At 44.3% G+C, this 16,486-nt stretch overlaps 2 long non-coding RNA genes across 2 annotated transcripts; both read left to right on the top strand.

Moving 5' to 3' along the window:
* Window positions 1–3,441: 3,441 nt before the first annotated feature.
* LOC134929440 (uncharacterized) lies at window positions 3,442–3,796 on the top strand. The gene is made up of 2 exons (XR_010178563.1): window positions 3,442–3,511; window positions 3,695–3,796. It is a non-coding gene; the product is annotated as an uncharacterized LOC134929440 (long non-coding RNA).
* A 6,512-nt stretch (window positions 3,797–10,308) lies between these two features.
* LOC134929439 (uncharacterized) lies at window positions 10,309–10,663 on the top strand. The gene is made up of 2 exons (XR_010178562.1): window positions 10,309–10,378; window positions 10,562–10,663. It is a non-coding gene; the product is annotated as an uncharacterized LOC134929439 (long non-coding RNA).
* The last annotated feature ends 5,823 nt before the right edge of the window (window positions 10,664–16,486 follow it).

Here is a 16,486-nt window from a genome sequence, read left to right as displayed (position 1 = left end):
GACACCTGTCTGCCGGAATGTGTAAAATGGGGACGCAGTCTGCCGGAATGTGTACAATGGGGGCACTTGCCTGCTGGAATGTGTAAAATGGGGACACTTGCCTGCCGGAATGTGTAAAATAGGGACACCTGTCTGCCGGAATGTGTAAAATGGGGACACTTTCCTGCCAGAATGTGCAAAATGGGGACACTTGCCTGCCGGAATGTGTAAAATGGGGACACTTGCCTGCCGGAATGTGTAAAATGGGGACACTTGCCTGCCAGATGTGTAAAATGGGGACGCAGTCTGCCGGAATGTGTAAAATAGGGGCACGTGCCTGCCTTAATGTGTAAAATAGGGACACTTGTCTGCCGGAATGTGTAAAATGGGGACACTTGCCTGCTGGAATATGTAAAATGGGGACGCAGTCTGCCGTAATGTGTAAAATGGGGGCACGTGCCTGCTGCAATGTGTAAAATGGGGACTCTTGCCTGCCGTACTGTGTAAAATGGGGACGCAGTCTGCCGGAATGTGTAAAATGGGGACTCTTGCCTGCCTTAATGTGTAAAATAGGGACACCTGTCTGCCGGAATGTGTAAAATGGGGGCACCTGCCTGCCGGAATGTGTAAAATGGGGACTCTTGTCTGCCTTAATGTGTAAAATAGGGACACCTGTCTGCCAGAATGTGTAAAATGGGGACACTTGCCTGCCGGAATGTGTAAAATGGAGACACTTGCCTGCCGGAATGTGTAAAATGGGGACACTTGCCTGCCGGAATGTGTAAAATGGGGACACTTGCCTGCCGGAATATGTAAAATGGGGACGCAGTCTGCCGTAATGTGTAAAATGGGGGCACCTGCCTGCCGGAATGCGTAAAATGGGGACTCTTGCCTGCCGCAATGTGTGAAATGGGGACACTTTCTTGCCGCAATGTGTAAAATGGAGGAGTTATTATTTATCTCCACATTTAATAAATCCCATTTGGAAATCAAGAAGATTGTCTCTAAGAATTATGGTATTCTAAGACATGATCCACAACTCCGTACTTTATTAACTCCTGAACCCAGATTTATTTTCCGTAAGAACAAGTCTCTCAAAAATTTGCTAGCACCCAGCTATCTGAAGAAGGTTAGTGAAGTTACTGAATTTGGGCAGAAAAATGGGGATTGGCTTAGAAACCATCAACAAAGATTAAAGGGTTGCCACAAATGTGGGAAAAGTAAATGCATAACTTGTAACCACATACAAAACCGTACAAAGAAAATTACAGTAGATAAGAATGATGGAAACTCGTTTGAAATAGATAGCTTTATTAACTGTGATACACCCTACGTAATCTACTTGCTGACTTGTGGTTGTGGCAAGAGATATGTAGGCCGAACAACCAGGCCCCTCAAAGTGAGATTCCTAGAGCATAGGAGAAATATCTTAGAAAAGGTACAGACACATAGTGTTTCTAAACACTATGATGTCATACATAATGGAGACCCAAAATGTTTAAGATTACTAGGGTTGGAATCCATACCACATACTTCACGGGGTGGCGACAGATACAAAAAACTGTGCAGACAGGAAGTATTCTGGATATACCGGATGAATACTATTTTCCCAGATGGTCTCAATGAGTCGGTTGAATTAAATGCTGTAATCTAATTTGGGACTGATTGGGATTATATATTGGGCCCCAGCAGATATAATAAGGATAGAATGGTGTTTCCATTATAGAACTTCCTTCTACTTATGTATATCTATACACCTTGGATTCAATCTTTATTTCTTCTCTGATTTTGGGCTGAAGACCACTATAAATTATGTATAATTATGGTAATTGTGGTTGTAGACCATAGGGAACATCAAGGCATTGCAAATTAGGTTTTAGTAAAGCTACTGTTATGAGATTGTCTCTAATCAGATGTGCCCCATGAAAACGCCAAAATATCTTTCTTCTGTTTCCCCCTTCGTTATTCTATTCCCTCTACAATATCCTCTAATAAGTGTTTATTCTGTCTAAGGGGTTTTAAAACCTACCTCTGCAAGTCCAGTAGTTTGGTTTCAATATTCAAGATTTTTCTGTTTTTTCACACTTTATATAGGTGATTGTCTTTATAATTCTAATTAAACTCCACCACTGAGAGAATTTATAGTGACTGAATGGTTAACTTGCCAGGAAAGTCAGAAGAGGGGAGATAACCTCATTATTGTAAGCTCTATAACTGACGATTGGTTTCCAGGACAACAAATATAAACATTCTCCCGTCCGTCAGCGTCTTTGCGTCATATACCAGGAGGTTTTTTCTGGTCATGTGATCGCATAGATGTAAACAACAATGGGCGCCCCCCCTCTCTCTCACCCCCTGCCCTCCCCCTGGTGGCCGCGGGTTTGCGGTTCACTTGGCGGAGGTGCAGTAAGGGGAAGCACCCGTAATTTCCGGCAACAGGACGGCAATGGTGTATTAGAAAACTCCCATCACCCCCCTCGGCGGCCGCGTTGTGCGGTTCACTGAGCGGAAGTGAGGTGAGAGTTAGGACCCGGAAGAGCTTACTGGGATCTTTATAAACTAAAGTTAAAAACGAGGTTTATATTGTAGACATTGTTTGTTTTGAACTAATGACATACTGTAATTGAGCTATAGATTGTTCATTGCAGATCGGCCAGATGTATGAGAAACTCTATTATAGGGATTGGTGCTATTGTTATGGAGATACACTTCATCTTTAACCCGGAAGTAATTGAAGTGTGTTTTACTTCGAGGCTAATCTTTAAAATTAGAAATTTCTTTATAAGGAGATATTCTATATATTAATTTTATTTATGAAATGAGTCTGTCCTAGGAATACACCTATGAAGTACATTTTATTGTTTTTTTTATTGATTTAAATTAAATAGAAGGATTGAGTTGACAGCTGCTAACCATTTGGTCATTATGAAGGGTATAAATACCTAGACATTTCATACACAAACCACCTTTGATAAAGCTGCAGGACCTGCAGCGAAACGCGTCAGGGAGGAGGCTTTTGGGGTCACTATTCTTCTGAACTACTACTGCCCGAGTGTGCTCCGAACCAGGACCGGATCTTGCTGTCAGCAAAAACCACTGTGGTGATTATTAAGAACAGAGTTACCACTGATCCCCTTTATCTGCAGAGGATACCGCGATGCAGTGAGGACCCACAATCACGGACTTTTGCAAAGAGACAACTTTAAGGGACTGTCACCTCCAGCGGCTAAAAGTGGTAAATAACTCTGTAGGACTGTGCTGTCGGTCCATGACAAATTTTACACCTGCTGATCACCCGGTGTCATGCCTTCAGCATTTGCTTTGTGTAGATCTGATTACCTTTACTACAGAAAGTTGTATTATTGCTCCATCTAGTGGTCAGTCCCATCAATTAATTTGACCCTCATAGCCTCTTGTAGCCAGTCTTGCAATGCATTCTGGGATGAAGAAGCTGGGATCAGCCTTTCTACTTCCCTCATGGTCCCAGACAGTCATGCTTTACATGGGTCCAACTCTCATATAGCATTCGATGGTGAGTTTGTATATTAAATGTCTCATCTCAACCTGTTTAGCCAGTGAGTAATGTTAGCTGCACTGTAGTTTATACTTGCACATGTAATCACATGTTTGCACAGCCCATGTTATATGTACTTGTGTATATCCATTTTGCTTTTCACATGCATATCATAATTGCATATTCTTGTTTCATTAACAGTTTTACCTCATTATCACACATCATCATATCGTATTGTACATCAAATCAACGCATCATATCTGTGATCCCTTTACTGAATAATAAAACACCGTTCTACAAACACCTCTTCTGAACAGATTATTGAAAAGTAAAGGTGGTTATACTGTAGGCTTCAAATTTGCCAGAAAGGGCTTAGTGAGAGGCTGAACAGTAAAACATCGAATGCTACAAGCAGATGGACTCTCTTACACTGACTCCGTCAGTAAATCATTGCCTGTCAGCAGTGGGGACATATACTGACTTACAGAGCCGTTACACTGCCAGCCACAGCTATCTGCATATGACAGCCACACAGTTTCTATACAGTCTACCAACTATGGCAGCTCAGCAATAGGAGTACCGCCATTTGACTACACAGAAACCTGTACAAGTCAGTGCAGCCACGCTTATAAGGCAACACAACAGTCTCTTCACAGTCAAGCAGCTTCATAACAGTTCAAAGATACTGACTCCTCAGAGATCTGCGACACAGTCTGAACAGTTACTTGCAGACAGCATTACAGCAGTCTCTACACAATCAAACATCTCTACCAGATCACCATGTCACAGAAAACGATATCCTCATACAAAACAAGGTCCCAAGTCTCTGGTTCCTCCAAATCCTTGTCTGTCAGTAATGCAGCCATCATGGCACGTGCAAAAGCGGAAGCCGCAAAAGTAAGGGCTAACTTTGCCGAGCAGGAGATGCAATTAAAAATCGAGAGCAAACGCTTAGAAGCAATCGGCGAGAAGCTCGCTGCAGAGAAGGAGGCAGCGGCTGCCATAGCTGAAGCAGAAATCTTGGAGACTGCAGAACTCCCTGATATAAGAAGAACCAATGTACTTGACACAGAGAATGGATCTCAGGATTCACTGCAACGCACATCAGAATACGTACGTCAAGTCTCAAAAAGGAGTAGCAACCCTCCATCTTTACAAGGTACGCATTCAGACTTCATGCAAACAAATCAAGTACACTCTACAGCGCCACCACCAGTGGACAACAGACCACACATTTGCAAGCAAGAGAATCCTAGACACTGTGAACCTATGAGGGACAACTCTTCCCCGCCTCAGATGTCTGAATCTGCAAACTCCAAGAAAGACACAGCCTACTTCACACAGAAGCGGTGTGATACCAACCGTCGGGAACCAGACAACACTAACAGGTATGACTACACACCATATACCTACCGTGTTAATGTACCGACATCTCCAAGAGCCAATCAGGACACATTAGACTTTGCTAAATTTCTCACCCGCCGTGAATTAGTCACGATTAGTATTTCAAAGTTCAATGATCGCCCTGAGAACTTCAGAGCCTGGCAGTCCTCTTTTCAAAATGCTATCAGAGGAATAGACCTTTCACATAGTGAAGAGATAGACCTCTTAATTAAATGGCTTGGGAATGAATCTGCAGAGCATGCTAGAAGGATAAGAGTGATTAACATTAACCACCCTGAGAATGGACTTAGGATGATCTGGGATAGACTTAATGAGTGCTATGGCTCACCAGAGATAATAGAGAGTGCTCTGTTCAAAAGAATAGACGATTTCCCCAGGTTACCCAACAAAGGCTATCAGAGACTCAGAGAACTAAGTGACTTACTAAAAGAACTTCAAGTAGCTAAATGTGAGGGAGATTTACCAGGACTTGCCTTCCTTGACACAGCCAGAGGCGTTAACCCTATAGTGCAGAAACTACCGTATAATCTGCAGGAACAATGGATCAACCATGGCTCCAAATATAAGCGGCAGAACAAAGTGCAATTTCCACCATTCTCAGTTTTCGTGGACTTTGTACACCAGCAAGCTATGACCAGGAATGATCCTAGTTTTGCCTTTACCTTGACAAATACTGCACCTATGGTACCTAACCCCCGCAAAACATCAGTTGCAGTTCACAAGACTAATGTGCATTATTCAGATTCTTTCCGCAGGTCTACCAGCTTTAATCGCCAAGAGACCACAGACAAAGATCCAGCCAAGCAATGTCCTCTGCATCACAAACCGCATCCTCTCCTGAAATGCAGAACCTTCAGAGAAAAGTCCCTGGAGAACCGCAAAGCCTTCTTAAAGGAGAATAGGATCTGCTACAAGTGCTGTTCCTCCACATCACACCTCGCCAAGGACTGCAAGGTTAGTGCTAACTGCACAGAATGCCACAGCACAGACCACAATACCGCTCTACACCCTGGTCCTCCCCCATGGGCTTTGCAACACAGTTATACCGATACAGAGCATGGCGGGGAGCACAGTGTAGAACAAAAAGACACTGTTGCAGTCACACCAGAAATAACTTCACAATGTACCGAAGTCTGCAAAGATGCCATTAGCGGTAGATCCTGCTCCAAAATATGTTTAGTCAAAGTTTACCCCAGAGGCCATCCAGACAAAGCCGTTAAACTTTATGCAATCCTAGATGACCAAAGTAACAGGTATCTAGCCAGATCAATCTTCTTTGAGACCTTTAATGTTAAAGGACCCAGCACTCCTTACTCCTTAAGATCCTGCGCAGGGAGTTTTGAGACAACAGGAAGGAGAGCAACTGGCTATCAAATTGAGTCCTTGGATGGGAAGACATGTCTCTCTTTACCAACTATCACAGAGTGTGACGAGATTCCAGACAATAGGAGTGAGATTCCTACACCAGATGTAGCTAAACACCATACACATTTGAAACGCATAGCACATCTGATACCAGAACTGGATCCACATGCCCAAATAAATCTACTCATTGGGAGGGATATCCTACAAGTCCACAAAGCCAGAAGTCAGATTAATGGTCCACATAACGCACCTTACGCTCAAAGACTGGATCTGGGATGGGTAATAATAGGAGAAGTATGTCTTGGAGATGTGCATAAACCAGATTCTGTCAACAGCATGCTTACCTGTACTTTAGAAAATGGACGCCCTTCTCTATTCCAGCCATGTCATAACCATTTCCTCATAAAGGAATTACCACACTGTACCTTCATAGACTCAACTAGTGACAACCATATCTGTGACAACTATCAAGATCATCTGGGACACGCAGTCTTCCAGAGAACAAAGAAGGATGACCAGGTGGCAATGTCCATAGAGGACAAACTATTCTTGGAAATAATGGAGAAAGGACTAGTCAAGGATGATGCCAACAGCTGGGTTGCTCCTCTACCCTTTAGAACACCCAGACAACGCCTTCCTAATGACAGAGAACAAGTACTCAAACGCTTCTCTTCACTTAAACACAACTTTCACAGGAAACCAGAGATGAAAGATCATTTCTTCTCCTTTATGGCTAAAATATTTGAGAATGGTCACGCCGAGATAGCTCCCATTCTTAAAGACACAGAAGAATGCTGGTACCTGCCAATGTTCGGAGTATATCACCCGAAGAAACCAGGTCAGATAAGAGTGGTGTTCGATTCCAGTGCCCAGTTTGAAGGTGTTTCTTTAAATGACGTACTCCTGACAGGACCAGACCTCAACAACAAACTCCTAGGGGTACTCATCCGTTTCCGAAAAGACTCTATTGCCTTCACAGCTGACATTCAACAAATGTTTCATTGCTTTCTTGTGAGAGAAAAAGACAGGAATTTCCTAAGATTCTTCTGGTTCAGAGACAATGACCCCTCAAAAGACATCACGGAGTATCGCATGAAGGTACACATCTTTGGTAACAGCCCTTCACCTGCAGTTGCCATCTATGGACTCAGACGTTCAGCTCAAGAGGGTGAGCTAGAGTATGGTTCTGATGTTAGACAACTTGTAGATAAAGACTTCTACGTAGATGACTGCCTAAAATCTATGCCAACAGCCGAGACAGCAATCAGCCTCCTCAAAAGAGCTCAGGAAATGCTTGCTTGTTCAAACCTGAGGCTTCACAAAATAGCTTCCAACAGCAAAGTAGTGATGGAAGCCTTCCCTTCCCAAGATCATACCAGCGATTTAAGAGACTTGGATTTAGGAACCGATTCCCCACCAGCTCAACGTAGCCTTGGACTCTTGTGGGACTTAAAATCTGACACCTTTACCTTCCAAGTAAACAGCGAAGAAAGACCCTTCACTCGCAGAGGTGTTCTTTCTACTCTAAACAGCTTGTACGACCCCTTAGGATTTGCAGCTCCTGTCACTATCCAAGGTAAAGCTTTGCTCAGAGACCTAACCTGTGAGTCAATTGACTGGGATGCCCCACTGCCTCCCCAGAAAAGAAACTTGTGGCAAGAGTGGAAAGATTCTCTATCTACCTTAACCAACCTCCGCATTACACGTCCATATGCCCCCGTGCCTTCTACAGCAGTACAAAACCAGAGACTATGTGTATTCTCTGATGCCTCAACCCAAGCAATTGCTGCAGTTGCATATCTTAAGACCATGGACATCAAGGGACAATGTCATATTGGATTTGTCATGGGCAAAGCAAAGTTAGCTCCACGTCCAGAACACACAGTGCCCAGACTTGAACTTTGTGCTGCAGTACTAGCTGTAGAATTAGCTGAGCTCATTTCATCTGAGTTACCAATTGGACTCTCTGAAGCAGATTTCTACACAGACAGTAAGGTAGTATTAGGCTACATATGCAACGAGACCAGACGGTTCCATGTTTATGTCAGCAATCGTGTGCTAAGAATCAGAAGATCCACCAATCCAAAACAGTGGCACTATGTATCTACTGCTCACAATCCAGCAGATCACGCTACAAGAGCTGTCCCAGCCAGTATCCTCAAAGACACTACATGGCTCAGAGGACCTGAATTCCTGTACAAGGCAGATTCGAACAATCCTGAAAGTAGCATATTCAAGCTAGTAGACGCAGACTCAGATGTTGAAATTCGTCCACAAATAACTACAATCCATACCGTAACTTCAGATTGTCAACTTCAGCCTCACAGATTCCAAAGATTTTCAACTTGGAAATCACTTGTCAGAGCCATTACCTGCTTAACTCACATAGTCCATTCATTTAAACGCAACGCATCTGTAAGTGTGAATGGATGTAAAGGTTGGCATCACTGTCAAAATGTTTACGCACCAGAAGAAACACAACGATCCAAGAGCCTTATCACCTGTGTTGTGCAGCACCAAATCTTTTCCGGAGAGATCGACTGCATTAACAGTGGAAATCCTATTCCCAAAGACAGCACCTTAAAAAAGCTAGACCCTTTTCTTGATGAAAATCATTTATTGAGAGTAGGAGGCCGTCTTCAAGAAGTAAACTTGGAGACAAATGAGAAAAATCCTTTAATCATTCCTGGGAGTCACCACATAGCTTCTTTAATTGTGCAACACTATCACAACGAAGTCAAACACCAAGGACGATTGTTTACCGAAGGAGCTCTACGATCAGCTGGGTTCTGGATTATTGGAGCGAAAAGGTGTGTAAGCAGCACAATCTTCAAATGTATCATTTGCCGTAGACTTCGTGGTACTTCCCAAACTCAGAAGATGGCTAATCTTCCAACAGACAGACTTAGTACAGACCCTCCTTTCTCCAATGTTGGTCTTGATGTATTTGGTCCATGGACTGTCATCACACGACATACTAGAGGTGTGAATGCGAACAGCAAGCGCTGGGCGGTTGTATTTACTTGTATGAGCATCAGAGCTGTTCACATCGAAGTTATAGAATCAATGGACACTTCAAGCTTCATCAATGCCTTTAGACGCTTCATTGCTATCCGTGGCCCAGTAAAACACATCCGGTCCGACAGAGGTACCAACTTCATTGGAGCAGCCAAAGAATTACAAATTAATTCGAACATTGACACTAAAAGCATAGAGAGATATCTCAGTGAGCAAGGTTGTACATGGACCTTCAACCCGCCTCATTCTTCTCATATGGGAGGTGCCTGGGAAAGGATGATCGGCATGATACGCAGAATCCTTGATTCCATATTCTTGCAAGTGGGAACTGCAAGACTTACTCACGAGAGCTTAACAACCTTCATGGCTGAAGTCTCAGCTATCGTCAACGGAAGACCATTGACTCCAGTGTCTAATGACCCAGAAGACCCACTTCTACTTACTCCGGCCACTCTTCTTACACAGAAGACCGGGATTACCTATGCTCCTCCTGGAGAATTCAATACCAAAGACCTGTTCAAACGTCAATGGAGACAAGTTCAAAGCCTTGCAAACACCTTTTGGGACAGATGGAAAAGACAATACCTTTCTACCCTGCAGTCAAGGAGCAAGTGGCAAGTTGCCAAACCCAACTTAAAACCAGGTGACATTGTGCTCGTCAGAGATTGCCAGTCACAACGCAACGAATGGCCTTTAAGTCTTGTCACCAAGACGTTCCCAAGCAAGGATGGGAAAGTTCGTAAGGTTGAGGTCAAGATCTGTAAGCGAGGAGAGACTAAGTTGTTCCTCAGACCAGTGACTGAACTATTCTTATTGTTATCTGTTTAGAGTTTAAAATATGGTACCAGTGATACCAGACGGGGAGTGTCATGCCTTCAGCATTTGCTTTGTGTAGATCTGATTACCTTTACTACAGAAAGTTGTATTATTGCTCCATCTAGTGGTCAGTCCCATCAATTAATTTGACCCTCATAGCCTCTTGTAGCCAGTCTTGCAATGCATTCTGGGATGAAGAAGCTGGGATCAGCCTTTCTACTTCCCTCATGGTCCCAGACAGTCATGCTTTACATGGGTCCAACTCTCATATAGCATTCGATGGTGAGTTTGTATATTAAATGTCTCATCTCAACCTGTTTAGCCAGTGAGTAATGTTAGCTGCACTGTAGTTTATACTTGCACATGTAATCACATGTTTGCACAGCCCATGTTATATGTACTTGTGTATATCCATTTTGCTTTTCACATGCATATCATAATTGCATATTCTTGTTTCATTAACAGTTTTACCTCATTATCACACATCATCATATCGTATTGTACATCAAATCAACGCATCATATCTGTGATCCCTTTACTGAATAATAAAACACCGTTCTACAAACACCTCTTCTGAACAGATTATTGAAAAGTAAAGGTGGTTATACTGTAGGCTTCAAATTTGCCAGAAAGGGCTTAGTGAGAGGCTGAACACCCGGTCTATACTAAACAGGAACGGATCACACAGAGAAGGCACACATAATGTGACCCCCCCTTTTTAGCACTATTTGATTTTATGTGTATATATGCTTATGTTAGAGGAGCGTGTTTTATGGTTTATTAAATTATACCAATTGGTACTCAATCCTTCTATTTTTTAATTCTTGTATTAGCGCTGCTATATTGTTTTGTTTTGGTTGGTAATTCAATTTGGGTGTGACCCGAATATTTAGCAGCAGCTTAGTTAAACAGCTCATTTTAGCGCCCGATCCTTTATCTTCTTGATAAATTTTTCTCTGCCAAAATGGGGGCACGTGCCTGCCGCAATGTGTAAAATGGGGACACTTTCCTGCCGCAATGTGTAAAATGGGGACACTTTCCTGCCGTACTGTGTAAAATGGGGGCACGTGCCTGCCGCAATGTGTAAAATGGGGACACTTTCCTGCCGCAATGTGTAAAATGGGGACACTTGCCTACCGTGCTGTGTAAAATGGGGACACTTGCCTGCCGTGCTGTGTAAAATGGGGTCGCGTGCCTGCTGTAATGTGTAAAATGAGGACTTTTTTTTTTTATCCTGTGGTGGCCGTGATGATGAGATCAGATGAGACCACGCCCATTTTAACAAAGCCACGCTTATTTTAACGAGGCCACACACCCTTGCCGGGAGGCGCGCACATGCTTTTACTCTTTATATCTATGGGTGGGCGCATTTTTTTAATGTGAATGGGGGGGGGGGCGCATTTTTAAATCTCACACTGAGAGTCAAATGGCTAGAAACGGCCTTGCCTATATCCTCCAAATGGCACTACAGGACCCAGCATGCCCTCCTAATGCTGGCTCCATCTATGCCTCTCTAAACTGCTATATATAATGGCAAACTGCTCTAATCAAGCTGGTAACATTCCTCAGGTGCTGCGGGAGGGGTTTACTCTAGACAAGAAAACCAGAAGGATTTTTCCCACGCACTCTGCGGGCTGTTAGTAACAAGAAATATACACTATATGATAATAGAAACTTTAGCGCTCTTAGTTACATATCTTTTGCAAAAAATTTGATAAGCCTCCAGGCCACTTCACGGCGGCTCTATTACTGGAGGTCCCTAATACTAAGTATAAGTCCAGGGCGCGGACCCCACAAAGTCGGCTCAGGCCCAATCACCCCAGGGCAGCACATCATTGAGATACTATAGTGTTAATATGTGTTAATAAGAGAGAAGCAGGAGCTATATGTTAGAAAGTGATACAAAAATAAGGGTGTTAGTAAACTCTAGTAAAGCTCTAAAATGTCCTATTATTATATAACATACAGTTCTTGTTACTAACAGCCCGCAGAGTGCGTGGGAAAAATCCTTTGTTTTTCTTGTCCAGAAGTAACCTCCTCCTGCAGCACCTGAGGAGTGTTACCAGGTTGATTAGAGCAGTTTGCCATTATATATTACATGAACTATATCCACTGAGGACTGAAGCGAGTCTTGACGTAAAGACATCTCTTGCAGGCACTACGTTAGTTGTCGCTGAGTGGCTTCTAATCCCTCCAAACGAGAGGCAATAGTTTGCAGGAGGTCCATAACCAGGACCTTAGCTCCAGCTGGGTCCATTGGGTCAGTGCAAACTGTCATGGAAGTACTAGCTGGAACGGATATTCCCGACTGGATTCCGTTTGAGAAACAAACTCTCCTGGAAGGAAGCGGGCTGGTTGAATAAAGTTCCTTAGCATGAAGTGTATGACAATGAAACATAAGATAATGAAGTATGAAGGATCAAGCTGGAACTGGGGGTCCAAACTGACGACTTCAGAGGAGACGCAGGAACCAGTATACAGTGATCTGCGTCTGTGTCGACACTCGCAGACCGGTCAGTGACGGAGGCGACTTGTGGCGGATCAGCGCTGGCTGTTGGACTAACATAGTGCCGTGCTAGCCCCAGGAGCGTATAAGCCTAATGGGTAGGGACTCAGGAGACGGACCTGTGATTTTAAGCTGGAACCAGGAACAAGAGGCGAAAGCTCTGGAAACTGGGAGATTTCCAGTTGCCCAGAAACCCCCTCCTCTTGGCAGGTGGCTCAAATTATGACAATAAGAGCAATGGTATATAATATGTTTACTAGAGCTGCTGCCACATCATGCAGTGTAAGGGACAGAGCAGAGCTGTTGCACATGCCCAGTGGTAGCAGCTTCTTCTACTGAGTACGCTGTGTGTGTGGATCTGAGTCCTCAATCAGTGCACTAGACCAGAGAGTAGCTACCAGGAAGAAGAGACTGGAGCCTTACCATGAGGTGGGAGAATGTGTGCTTAGAAAGAACAATTCTGTCTCCTACTGGTTCTATAGTTTGTATATGTATTTATTTATTTATTTATTTATGTATTTATTATGGGATGTTTAACCTATTCCTGACCACTTATATATATATTTAAATTAGAGATGAGCGGATTTGGTTCGTCGAGATCTGAACCCCCCCGAACTTCACGTGTTTTTCACGGGTCCGAGGCAGCCTCGGATCTTCCCGCCTTGCTCGGTTAACCCAAACGAGGCCGAAAGTCATCATCCCGCTGTCGGATTCTCGCGATATTCGCATTCCATATAAAGAGCCGCGCGTCGCCGCCATTTTCAATCGTGCATTGGAGATTGAGTGGAGAGTACGTGGCTACGTTCTCTGCCTGAAAAGCTCAATATCTGTGCTCTGTGTGCTGCAAATATCTGTGCTCAGTGTGCTGCATTGTGGTGACCACCAGTATTACAGTAGTACAGTACAGTAGGCCATTGCTGTATGTTGCAGCTCCGTGTCAGACTCCATTCTAGACAGTATCAGGATGATCAGTGCTCAATATCTGATGCATTGTTGTGTGACCAGTATACTATACAGTAGTACAGTGCAGCATTTTGGTGACCACCAGATATATATAGTAGTACAGTACAGTAGGCCATTGCTGTATCTTGCAGCTCCGTGTCACTTCAAGTATCCATATCTGTGCTGCATTGTTTGTGAGCAGTATAGTAGTACAGTGCAGCATTTTGGGGACCACCAGTATATATATAGTAGTACAGTACAGTAGGCCATTGCTGTATCTTGCAGCTCCGTGTCACTTCAAGTATCCATATCTGTGCTGCATTGTTTGTGAGCAGTATAGTAGTATAGTGCAGCATTTTGGGGACCACCAGTATATATATAGTAGTACAGTAGGCCTTTGCTATTGATATATTACTGGCATATAATTCCACACATTAAAAAATGGAGAACAAAAATTTGGAGGGTAAAATAGGGAAAGATCAAGATCCACTTCCACCTAGTGCTGAAGCTGCTGCCACTAGTCATGGCTAAGACGATTCAATGCCATCAACGTCGTCTGCCAAGGCCGATGCCCAATGTCATAGTAGAGAGCATGTAAAATCCAAAAAACAAAAGTTCAGTAAAATGACCCAAAAATCTAAATAAAAAGTGTCTGAGGAGAAGCATAAACTTGCCAATATGCCATTTACGACACGGAGTGGCAAGGAACGGCTGAGGCCCTGGCCTATGTTCATGGCTAGTGGTTCAGCTTCACATGAGGATGGAAGCACTCATCCTCCCGCTAGAAAAATGAAAAGAGTTAAGCTGGCAAGAGCACAGCAAAGAACTGTGCGTTCTTCTAAATCACAAATCCCCAAGGAGAGTCCAATTGTGTCGGTTGCGATGCCTGACCTTCCCAACACTGAACGGGAAGAGGTGGCTCCTTCCACCATTTGCACACCCCCTGCAAGTGCTGGAAGGAGCACCCACAGTCCAGTTCCTGATAGTCAAATTGAAGATGTCACTGTTGAAGTACACCAGGATGAGGATATGGGTGTTGCTGGCGCTGAGGAGGAAATTGACAAGGAGGATTCTGATGGTGAGGTGGTTTGTTTAAGTCAGGCACCCAGGGAGACACCTGTTGTCCGTGGGATGAATATGGCCATTGACATGCCTGATCAAAATACAAAAAAAATCACCTCTTCGGTGTGGAATTATTTTAACAGAAATGCGGACAACAGGTGTCAAGCCGTGTGTTGCCTTTGTCAAGCTGTAATAAGTAGGGGTAAGGACGTTAACCACCTAGGAACATCCTCCCTTATATGTCACCTGGAGCGCATTCATCAGAAGTCATTGACAAGTTCAAAAACTTTGGGTGACAGCGGAAGCAGTCCACTGACCACTAAATCCCTTCCTCTTGAACCCAAGCTCCTGCAAACCACACCACCAACTCCCTCAGTGTCAATTTTCTCCTTAGACAGGAACGCCAATAGTCCTGCAGGCCATGTCACTGGCAAGTCTGACGAGTCCTCTCCTGACTGGGATTCCTCCGATGGATCCTTGAGTGTAACGCCTACTGCTGCTGGCGCTGCTGTTGTTGCTGCTGGGAGTCGATCGTCATCCCAGAGGGGTAGTCGGAAGACCACTTGTACTACTTCCAGTAAGCAATTGACTGTCCAACAGTCCTTTGCGAGGAAGATGAAATATCACAGCAGTCATCCTGTTGCAAAGCGGATAACTGAGGCCTTGACAACTATGTTGGTGTTAGACCTGTGTCCGGTATCCGCCGTTAGTTCACAGGGACTTAGAGAATTTCTTGAGGTAGTGCGTCCACGGTACCAAATGCTATCTAGGTTCCACTTCTCTAGGTAGGCGATACCGAGAATGTACACAGACGTCAGAAAAAGACTCACCAGTGTCCTAAAAAATGCAGTTGTACCCAATGTCCACTTAACCACGGATATGTGGACAAGTGGAGCAGGGCAGACTCAGGACTATATGACTGTGACAGCCCACTGGGTAGATGTATTGCCTCCCGCAGCAACAACAGCAGCGGCGGCACCAGTAGCAGCATCTCGCAAATGCCAACTCGTTCCTAGGCAGGCTACGCTTTGTATCACCGCTTTCCATAAGAGGCACACAGCTGACAACCTCTTACGGAAACTGAGGAACATCATCACAGATTGACTTACCCCAATTGGACTCTCCTGGGAATTTGTGACATCGGACAACGGCACCAATATTGTGCGTGCATTACATGTGGGCAAATTCCAGCATGTCCCATGTTTTGCACATACAATGAATTTGGTGGTGCAGAATTTTTTTTAAAATGACAGGGGCATGCAAGAGTTGCTGTCGGTGGCCCGAAGAATTGCGGGCCACTTTCGGCATTCAGCCACCGCGTGCCGAAGACTGGAGCACCAGCAAACACTCCTGAACCTGCCCCGCCATCAGTTGAAGCAAAAGGTGGTAACGAGGTGGAATTCAACCCTCTATATGCTTCAGAGGATGGAGGAGCAGCAAAAGACCATTCAAGCCTATACATCTGCCTACGATATAGGCAAAGGAGGGGGAATGCACCTGACTCAAGCGCAGTGGAGAATGATTTCAACGCTGTGCAAGGTTCTGCAACCCTTTGAACTTGCCACACGTGAAGTCAGTTCAGACACTGCCAGCCTGAGTCAGGTCATTCCCCTCATCAGGCTTTTGCAGAAGCAGCTGGAGAGATTGAAGGAGGAGCTAAAACGGAGCGATTCCGCTAGGCATGTGGGACTTGTGGATGGAGCCCTTAATTCACTTAACCAGGATTCACGGGGTGGTCAATCTATTGAAATCAGAGCACTACATTTTGGCCACCGTGCTCGATCCTAGGTTTAAAGCCTACGTTGTATTTCTCTTTCCGGCAGACACAAGTCTGCAGATGTTCAAAGACCTGCTGGTGAGACACTTGTCTAGTCAAGCGG

Source organism: Pseudophryne corroboree, chromosome 5 (assembly GCF_028390025.1).
Source record: "Pseudophryne corroboree isolate aPseCor3 chromosome 5, aPseCor3.hap2, whole genome shotgun sequence".
Classification (NCBI taxonomy): domain Eukaryota; kingdom Metazoa; phylum Chordata; class Amphibia; order Anura; family Myobatrachidae; genus Pseudophryne; species Pseudophryne corroboree.
This window is presented reverse-complemented; position numbering and strand designations above follow the sequence as displayed.